At 41.5% G+C, this 11,309-nt stretch overlaps 1 pseudogene; it reads right to left on the bottom strand.

The window, feature by feature from the left end:
• The window catches only part of LOC148502899 (protein kinase C delta type-like), a 42,747-nt pseudogene extending 41,476 nt beyond the window's left edge, over positions 1-1,271 (bottom strand).
• Positions 1,272-11,309: the final 10,038 nt, after the last annotated feature.

An 11,309-nucleotide genomic window follows, 5' to 3' on the forward strand; every position in this document is an offset into this window, starting at 1 on the left:
CAACATACAAGCACACATCATTCTCTGTATTAAAAATGTAATACCTACAACAGAGCTCATCCTGCAGGGGATTCAAACAAGTGCCATAGTCAGACATTACTGGTGTAGGTCACACACAAAGAAAAGGGAAGGCATTTTCCCAAATGACCAAGCCCTAGCTTAGCAGTTGTACAGGATTAGATAGTGTGCACTGCAGGAATTTTTTAGGGCAGAGGTGCTGAATGCAGAGGAGACATCTGTGCACACCAAAGCAGAGCTGTAACTACATATTTTAACAAAAGAGCATTTGTGCCGCAATCCACAGGTGAAGCAGGGAGAGCGCGTGCCTCCCTCTCCAGGTGTGGTCTCGCTGGGAAGGTATGTAACCACATAGTAGTATCCCCAATTCAAATTATGCCACACAGTAGTGACTCTTAGTCACGTTATTATCCTCTATTTCTATGGAGCCATAAGTGTTCCGCAGCGCCTTACAAAGTACATAAATAATAAGTGAACAAGAAACCAGTGACTTACAGTACAATACAATACAGGACAAGTATATGCTGCATTAGCGATCATAGCGCTCAAAATAAGCAGCAGGGAGTCAGCAATAAATTGTTAGAGCTCTTTTGAGGAGTAATAACTAAAAGAAAGTATATGGAGATGCACATGAGGGAAGAGGGCCCTGCTCATTAGAGCCTACAATCTAAAGAAATTATACCATACAGTAGTGCCCCTTCATTATATTACACCGCACAGTACTGTCCCTTATTCACATTAAGTCACACAGTAGTGCACCTTTTTCACGTTACGTCACACAGTAGTGTCCTTTTTTCATGTTACGTCACACAGTAGTGCATAATAGTCACATTATGTCACACAGTAGTGTCCCCTTAGTCACATTGCACCACACGGTAGTGTCCCTTCGTCACACTACATGGCACAGTAGTGTCCCTTATTCACATTATGTCACACAGTAGTGTCCCTTTTTCACATTATGTCACACAGTAGTGACCCTTATTCACATTACACCATACAGTAGAGCCCATTCATGTTATGCCACACAGTAATAGTGCCCCTTATAAATTGTGACATGCAGTAGTAGTGCCCCTTATACATTTTGCTACACAGTAATGCCCCTTATACATTATGACACACACACAATAATGCTTCTTATAACACATTATGCCACTCACAGTAATACCCTGGCATTTGCAGATGGCGTCTGTCAGCAGATCATGAGATGTACGAAGATGGCATCCAGTACATCCAGTCAGCTTCTCGTCCGCCATTGCCGCGCTTTTCATCCATCAGCCAGCCGCGTCATTACATCACTGCGGCCGCACGTAACACTCCAGTGACTCCACCATGTCCTCAGCATGGTGCCTCCGGGCAATCCTACTGGCAGCTCCGCCGCGCATCTCATACCCGGCCGCGTCACTAAGTAATAACATGGCTAAGGGCCGGATTAAGACTTGTGGGGGCCCCATCAATAAAATTGCCAGGGTGAAGAAAGGGGGAAGGGAGAGAGACAGAGAGAGTGAGGGAAAGGACAGAGTAAGGGAGAGAGAGAGAGAGAAAGAGAAGGGTCAGGGAGATAGAGAAAGAGGGACAAGGAGGGAGATACATATTCATCGTCACTTAATATTTACAAAAGCAGAGGAAAATTAAAATTTTCACCTGCAATTGTAGAAATTAGGTTTTTGGGTCATTCATCATGAAGGTAAAGCAGGATATATCACAGATATCTCCTGCTTACCTTCCTCTCTCAGAATGGCCCGCTGTCCCCATACGCTCTTGTGCACATGCGTGACCCGTAAGTCACACAAGCGCACTTGTCTCCTCTGAAAGGAACAGTGAAACACTTTGGGGAGACAGCTGATTTTAGGATCAGCTGTCTCCGCATTGGAGCAATGATGAATTGCTCCGGCGCTCGCGTAGCATTAGAATGTTAATTATCAGGGTCTGTTCGGACCCCGATAATTAACATCAAATAGACCCCTAAGAGAGGGAAAGGGGTGAGGGAGAGGAGACAGGGAGGGGGGGAGGGGGAGAGAGAGAGAGACAGAGAGAGGGAGGGAGGAAGGGACAGGGAGGGAGACAGGGTAATGGTCCTTACACACGTAGCGATTTAAAAGAACAATAACGATATCATTACTCTAATCTTTCAAATTGTTCTTTTAAATGGTCCCTACCAACTTAATGTTGACCAGCGATGCATGGCCACATATAGACGATAGCGAAATCGTCCATCCGGCGTGCATGCCGGTCAACTTGCTCAATTTTGAGCAAGTTACTATAGGGATCTGCGATCGATGATCACGGATCGCTATAGTAGTCGGTAAGTTGGTGGTGTGCTGGATGATCGATATTGATCATCCAGCATACCAGGGAGGGTGCATAAGGATCTGCCAGCGATATAGTATCGCAGATAGATAGCTACATGTGTACGGACCATAAGAGAGGGGGGAGAAAGTGAGAGAGACAGAGGGGGAATTCAATTGCAGACGAAGGGTGCGAATTGCCGTTGCCACGGCGTTTAAACGCCGGCAACGGCATCCCTTCTCGCACCCTTCACACGGTCAGCCGAATGCCTTATTCACTCAAAAGTGCTCGTTACTCTATGGGGTAGTGAACAATTTTGAGCGAAATCCCGGTGCCGTAAAGTGCGGCAGCTGCTGCGCAGATTCGACCAGGTGAATGTATTCGCTCCTAATTGAATTCCCCTCAGAGAGTGAGATAAAGGAAGAGAGAGGGTGGGGGAAGGGAGGGGAACAGGAGTAGGGGACAGAGAGAGAGAGAGAGAGGTGGAGGGAGTGAGGAACAGAGAGAGATTGAGAGGGAGGAAAGGAGTGTGTGCACGCTCTCTCGGAAGCACACTTACCCCACATACCAGCTTTTCTAAAGGGGGTGGGCACTTTGTGGCATAAGGCCCCGCCCCCTACTCACCCGCGAATCGCGGCATTATTTAATCAAAGGGGGCGGGGCTTCCTAAGTCAGCCGCAATCATCATTGGGTGCTGCTGCCTGGAGGCGGGATGTGGGAGCCAACCAGGGGGCATGCCTATAATCCGGCCCTGACGTGGCCGCACATAGTAACAGAGGAAGCAGGGCTCACGGGCAGCCCTGTATGTTGACAGCTCGCAGGAGCTGTCTCACTGTAGCATCCACCTGCCCGGGTGGACGCTGCCTGGGAGTGTCTTGGCGGCGGCCACATCATGACGCGCCTGCATCATGGTGTCATTACGCAATGACGCGACTGTGCATTTCAGAGCATGGCTCCGCCTGGAAGGTTATTCTCCCGGGTAAGCCTGCGCTCAGTCAAACCAGCCCTTGTGGCTATTGGCCCTCCTGGCATTTGCCAGAAGTGCCCGATGGCCAGTCCAGCCCTGGCAGGGCCTATGGCAATAGCACCATTCAGTAGAGCAGTGTGCAGTGCTGCTGCTTGTCGGGCAGTCCTCAACTGTTTTGACCCGGCGATGGCTGCAGGCGGCGAGTGGGTTAATGGTGACCAGCAGCTACTGGGGAACTGCACTACCGGGTAAATCCCTTGAGAATTTGCAAAAAGGGTCAGAGAAGCATGTGCTGAGCTCTGATTGGAGGAGCCCATCACATGCTCCTCTGACCCGTGGAGATCATGGCACAGCCTCATGGGAGTGACATTGTGAGGCTGCGCCTGCTCTGCTGGCTGACTGAGGTTGTGGCTTCCTGTGAGTACATACTGGGAGGGACTGGGAACTCCTACCAACAGATCAGATAAGTCTTTTGTGAGGGGCCTGGGCAATAATTAATGTGTGCTTGTTTGATCATTGGGGGCCAATGTGTTTTATTTCTTTTTTTTTTTTTAGTGTGGAAACCAGTGTCTTTTTTTATTTGGGGGCCAATGTCATTGTTTTGTTTTTTTTACTGTGGAAACCAGTGTGTTTTTTATGTTTTTTTTTTTTTTTACTGTGGGCCCAATGTTTACATTTTTTTAATTTGGGAACCAATGTGTCTTTTTTATGTTTTTTAAATCTGTGGGGGACATTGTTTTATTTTATTTTTTTTTCTGTAGGGACAAGTTGTTGTTTTTTTTGTTTTGTTTTTCTATGGGAGCCAGTGTGCTTTATATTATTTTTATTAATGTAGGGCCCAGTGTGCTATTTTTTGTCTGTGGTTGCTAATGTGTGTGTTTTTTCCTTTGGAGGCCAACATGTGTGTTTTAATGGCTGGCCACTCCTCTGGTTGGATGTCCACATCCCTTCCAGCAGCTAACCATTCTACTTAGTGGTCCTCTGTGATTGCATTCCCCTGGTGGGCCCTTCATGCCCCAGTCCGACACTTCATGGATCCATCTTGAATTGTCACAACTCTTCAGGCTGGCAGAGGCAACATTATGGTATGGGGCATGTTTTCATTGGAGTGTCTGGACCCTTGGATTCTTGTGGATAGTTAGTAGAATCCATGCCTTGAAAAACTCAAGCCCTATTAAGGGTAAATGTTGGCCAATGTGTTTTATTTCTTTTTTTTATTTACTGTGGGGGCCAGTGTGTCTTTTATATGGGGGGCCAATGTCTTTGTGTTTTTTACTGTGGAAACCAGTGTGTTTCTTATGGTTTTTTTTTTACTGTGGGCTCAATGTTTTATTTTTTTTTATTTGGGGACCAATCTGTCTTTTTTTATGTCTTTTTTTTTTAAATCCGTGAGGGGCATTGTTTTATTCATGTATTTCTTCTGTGGGGCCAAGTTTTTTTTTTTTTTATTGTTCTGTTTTTCTATGGGAGTCAGTGTGCTTTATATTATTTTTATTAATGTGGGGCCCAGTGTGTGTGTGTGGGGGGGGGGGGGTTGCCTGTGGTGGCTAATGTGTGTGTTTTTTCCTTTGGAAGCCTCTGTGTGTTTTAATGGCTGGCCACTCCTTTCTGGTTGGATTTCCATATCCCTTCCAGCAGCTAACCATTCGACTTAGTGGGCATCTGTGATTGCATTCCCCTGGTGGGCCCTTCAGGCACGGTTTGCAGCATTATTAATCATGCTTTTCAACCATTCACTGTGTGGAAGTATAGAAGACATTTTGTATCCTATAAGTGTTTTCAAGTATGCCACTTATACATAGAAAGTAAATGTACATGACAGGAGAGGGTTAATTCATTGTACAAGAGCCTGTCACATACACAGAAAAGCATATGTACATATATGGGAATGTTATTCAAATGTTAGGAAATCTTGAGACTGCCAGCTCATCAGCTTCACTGCAGTTAATGAACAACAGTGTTCCTTGAAGCCTAGAAATATGAGCCTGTTTGTTAAATAAAGCAGACAGGAGGAGATGCTTGTGGTTACATACACATTCATGTACAGTGTCTCTTTCCTTCACATGATCATATATAGGTTATAACAGACAAAACCCTGAGGGTGACCAAGAAAGAACTCAATTTATTACCCATAGCTAATGTTCAGAGTCGACAGCATGGAAGTTCCCACTGAGATGCCCAGCAGCATTGACCATTGGACAGACATGAGATCATGTTCTGGGGACAGAGTTGCCAGGACAATTTCCCAGGTGAGTAAAAACAAATGTTTTTGCTCTCCTGACACCTGTATCCCCATTGCAGCTGATGTTCTGTCCTGCTGGAATCAATCCTTGGGTATTAATTGGTCATCCTAAAGGTGTTGTTATTTAAAAATGTTATAGGGGCCTATTCATCAACACTAAAATAACATTTTTAAGGACATTTTCCTTAAATAACGTTATTTTGGTATTCATGAACAGACTTAGCACAGGAGATATCACAGATATCTCCTTGCTAAGTTCCCCTGCGTTAATTTCCACACTCCCCATACATTAGTATGGGGATGTGGAAATTGTGGTATTCATCAAATTCCAAAAATTATGAATTTTCGGAATTTGATGCAGTTACTATTCGCCACTGTGAGGTGGCGAATAGCAGAGTCGACTTACCTGTATCCGCGTGTGCAGGTCCCCCGACGAGTCCCTCCGGCGCTCTGCTCCGTCCTCAGGCTCCGAAGGCTGGTCAGACATGTGTGCTCCCCAGCAGAGCACAAGAAAGTTTAGAAAAAAAAAAAAGTTTTTTTTTTCTAATCTGTCATGTGGTCTGCTGGGAAACCACATGACAGACCAGCAGGACGGAGCCGGAGGCTGCTGCGTGGACAGGTAAGTCGGGGGGGGTCGGGGTAGTACACAAACTTAATGCATCTGTAGGCAGTGCTGCGCATGCGCTGGTTTTACAGATGTAACAGCGCATGCGCAGCACTGTTTCCAGATGCGATAAGGTAGTGTAGGCAGGGAAAAGTATCTATTTCCCGAAAAGCTGTCATCGCAAAAATGACAGCTTTTCGGAATAGATACTTATGGAGAGGTGGAATGATGAATTCCACCTATAATTAGCTAGAACTCCATGTGAGTTCTAAACCTAATTATCTCTAGAGAATTTTTAGGTTTAATGAATAGGCCCCATAATCTGTTATATGTTCAGTGAATGATAGGTGAATGTTTAAAGTCTTGTTTGTCTGTTTGATATGTAACAAACCTGTCCTGTGTTTTTAGAGTAACTTTGATAATACTCACTGATATAACTTTGGAAGAGGGCCCCACACAGTGATTTGTTTATGAAATAGAATGCCATGAAATTCCATTAGATTTAGAAAAGTACGCCATATGGGTACTAGGATTGGATACATTTACAGAAATGTGTTTTCACTTATTAGTGTCTGAAAGGATAGAAAGGGAGACCCTGTCAGACAGTGTGTTCAGAAATATGAGTTACATCCAATCAGTAGTGTTAATAACTAAAGCAGGGAAAAATCAGTGCGTGGCTGTCAGCCTATAGATAAACATTTGATATTATTCATGTGCATGGGAATAACCACCTCTAAAATAGGAGGGCCATTAGGCCTGATACTTGGGTCATAAGGGACTTTGACCACCATGCTAGACAAGGGAATGTTCTAGCAAAGCTTTATGGGAATCCCATATCATAGGATATTTGATGAAAATGTTTAAAATAAAAAATAAAAAAAGACACCCCAGAGACTGACTTGTTTAAACATCACAGAATGAGATGTGAGGAGAAGTAGAGATTATGTTAATAAATATAACATAGATGACATACTGTAAGATCTGATTGAGAAATTTAATAAGCTTGAATAAGAATATAGAAATTACCCCCTAATGCCCACTTACTTATCACTGCAGAGGAATGTTGCGTTTTATAAAACTAGTGTTTTGTTTGTACTGTTTTATCTTTTCTTCTCAAAATGTATATTTATAGTATTGCTATATTTATTTTGTATTGTGAAGCCGTGCTGTGATAGAGTTGTTTTGCTGATGACAATGGAATGCTGGATTTCACAGAAAATAACTGCCGTGCTGAAATTGAATGTTTGCTTGTGAATGAAATGGGCCTATGTGTATGTTATAAAGGAGAGTCAAATTAACTTATGAGAAAGTAGAGTTGTTTGGATCAATTGTGTTGATCAGATGTGACATTTGAATGATTGTGCGTGGTAAAGGTGTACTAGGAATTGTGGAGAAGGTGTGCAGAAATTTAAAAGTTTACTATGCTAGATCTGAGTGAGTTGCCATTTTTTTTATGGGGACGCCCATAAATAAGAATTGGAATTGCAAGATTGAAAAAAAGGATTGATTTTGAATGCTTTAATAAAAAAATGCTTTATTTGATATTTTCTAGGAAAACTGATATTGTAACTTGTGAGATCAAGAGAATGCAGAGACAAGCTGTAATTCTAAAAAAAATAAAAACACCACCAGTAATTATATTTGATTTCTACAGAAGGGATTAATAATAGTAAAAGTGATGTACAATTTCCCTAACAAAATGTTTTATCAGTTCAGTTCATGATTTCTTTAAACTGTTGAATGATGTATGCTTACAAATTAAGATGTTAATTGTTTTAGACAAACCAGTAGAACATGATCTTACAAATCTAAGAATATAGGCAGAATAGGGGCTGTTGTTTCGATATGACTGGACTGAACTAATTAGAAGCATGCAAAGGAATGTCAATGCAGTTACGCAGTTCAAGTTAGCTTTACAATAAAAAAAGAAAAGTCCAATAATCCACTACAGATGTTCCAGGTTCTGGACTGTAAGGGAATGTGGTAACCCACTATAGAATAGACATTCGCCTCAGTTGTAGAATATCATGAGAAACTGTTGAAAAAGACACAGATCAAGGGATTGATAGGTACTATCACCCTTTGGACATGTCAGGATGTTGAAACTAATTTTGTTTACAGGCATGCAACTAGAATTACACTGATACTACTTAAAACATGCCGGACATTTTTGCATGCTTCTGACTGATTTGATTAAGGTACTCAGACCAATCATAAAGAATACTAGGAATAAGTAAGACAAACGGAAATAATTCTTGGTCCAAAGCCCCAGGTTGGCTTGGCCGAGAGGGTGTGTCTGGACACAGGAGGAATTAAACAAGTCATACAAAAAGTGTTTGTACTAAAAACATTTAAACAATTGAGAGGATTTTTAGGTCTTATTGCATATTGATGCACTTAAAAGGTAATAGTCAGCAGGGATCATTGATATTCACAGAACAGCAGGAATTTAAAAGCAATATTTCAGATCCAGCAGCAGTCAGTTAAGATTGAATCCAGATGTCACTTCGTTTCTCATGTATTCAATAGAAGAGAGGAGGAAGGGGGTGATGCTGGCATATGAGAGATGAACAGATCAGCACAGGGTCCGAGCTGATCCGAGCCTGCACATCCCTAATGCAAATATGTGTACGTTTAGCTAGCAACCACAGGAGACTAGTGTGACACAGGAAGATGGAAATTATGAATACTTTTTTTTTTTCATTTTTCACTCTCCTTTAATGATTATGATTGTTTTGAATTAATTAAATCTTTTTTGATAGGTCATGTTTATTGTAAATTATACAGATTATGTAGATTGTATTCAATTTTTTGTTTGCTGCTTTTCAAATGCCGACAAATTTAGTTTTAAGTAAGGTCAAAAGCACATATCAGAGAAAGTACCCCAGAAGAGGAACTGCTCGATATTGGCGGCCAGAAACATTGAACCTGATTCTTTAAAAGTTGCGGTTACAGGTTCCTCAGCGAAAGAAATAATAACTTGGAAAAGGCTATGTGTACGACTTCAGGTGATGGATGGATGGTTGAACACCACCTCTGTCTGCCACGTGCACTGTTCCCAGTCTGAGCCCAAATACTTCATGGAAGCACTCATCAGTTTAGAGATGCTATGGTAAAAATAGCCAAGAAGCACTGGATAGCCCCAGGCTTCAGTTAGGCTGCTTAAGCCTACCCCTAATTGTTGCACAACCCAGGAAAAGTGATGAAGGTACTAGAAGAAGAAAGAAAGGAGTACCTCGCAGATGTTATTCCTTCCAGAAACTAAAGATTGATTTTATATAGTTGGTTAAGTGTTGGGTATGCTCTATGCTCAGACCTGTTGTCAAATTGACTATGGTTTTGCAAGGTAGCAAACACAAAAGAACACAGAATAATAGAAACAATAGGAAAATAAATTACAGAAGTAATTTGTACATGTGAAGTACTTGAGGTAATAGAGAGTGACAAAGGTACACATTTTATTGAAAACATTTTTAGAATGTATCTTGGAGAATCTGAGAATAAATAGGACCCAAACAATGATACAGTGTAAAGACTGAACTATACAGTCAAATTGAACTATGAAATGTTTGTTAGAATGTTTGTTTTTAATATGGTTGTTAGTCAAGAACATTCCCAGTGTGAAATGTAGGATGATAGCTTATGGAATACTATTTAGTATAGCTGTTAGAACAAGATGTGACTTCCTACAAGAGTTACAATATGAGCATGGTGACTTGATTCAATATGTGATGCATATATAATAGAAACTAACCAAAGTCCACCACCAGGTGTTCTCTTATGTTCTAGATCCAAATTCAGATACCAGCACCTACAGACTGCAACCAGGTGATTGGGTCGTGATAAAGAAGCATCTAAGGAATAGTCCTAGGACCCAGATACGAGGATCCTTATCAAGTTCTCCTAACTACTCCGATGGCAGTAAAGGCGGCAGAAAAGAAAATTTGGATACACGCCTTACACTGCAAGATCTTTACACAAGGGGAGTTGGAGTAATTTGAAGTTATGAATAGATATATATGTTGCTAGGCCCTAAGCCAGACAAAGGCTTGTGAGGATGTACTGTATACTATGCTTCGTTCTTGTTATAGTTTTGTTTCTAGTTTTATCAATATCCAGACCCAGTGTAAAGAATGGTCACAATATAGAAGCTTTAGCCAGACTATTTAATACTATTACAGATAAAATATTTGATGTGTTTGAAATAATTACTAATGAATTGAAATTCCAGGTGAAGGTTTTGGGACAGTTTAGGCTGATCCTTAAGTATCTCACAGCTACACAGGGAAGTTTGTGTAAAATAATGAGACCTGTTTGCTGAAATTATATAGCTGATAATTTATCTGACCCGTTATATGTACACTTGGAGAAAGTTCAGAAATTGCAAGACCAGTTTAGAAAGACGCATAATGATCCAGAGTATGATATCAATAGTAATGGATGGTTTACACGGTTGAATCTGTCAAATTGGTTCAAGGGAACAGAAGAATAGTTTTCAGGTATTTTCATCTCAATAGCTAAAGGACTGACAATACTAGTAATCATTTACCTGATTGTCAGGATAGATATATGGCTAATAAGGAAAATACTTACACTTGATTGCTGTTCTAGGTTTAAAGCGTCTAAAGAAATATCAAAGACAGCTATGATCCTGCTACATGAACACACCCATAACTTCAGTTTAATTTGAAAGACAAAAGAACCATTGCTTTGCAGAGACTTATGTGAACAATGTATGGCAGTAATTAAAGGCTTTTACAAGAATACGGATGAAAAGAAGGTACAGGACTATAGGAACTGAGGCACTCATCGCCAGTCTTGAATGGGCACTGCCCCATGCAGCTACCTCATAAGGAGGGATAACTTTTTGTGTGAAGTAGGGACCAGATACGTAGGGGGCGGGCCCTGGCTAGGTAAGCTAGAAAGTCAATAGTGTGTAAGATTTGAATAAAAAGGAGGGAAAATGTGGAAGTATAGAAACCATTTTGTATCCTGTGTTTTCAAGTATGCCACTTATACATAGAAAGTAAATGTACAGGACAGGAGAGGGTTAATTAATTGTACAAGAGCCTGTCACATACACAGAAAAGCATATGTACATATATGGGAATGTTATTCAAATGTTAGGAAGTCTTGAGACTGCCAGCTCATCAGCTTCACTGCAGTTAATGAACAACAGAAGTGTTACTTGA

Source organism: Taudactylus pleione, unplaced genomic scaffold, assembly GCF_031769625.1.
Source record: "Taudactylus pleione unplaced genomic scaffold, aTauple2 ptg000479l, whole genome shotgun sequence".
NCBI classification, from domain to species: domain Eukaryota; kingdom Metazoa; phylum Chordata; class Amphibia; order Anura; family Myobatrachidae; genus Taudactylus; species Taudactylus pleione.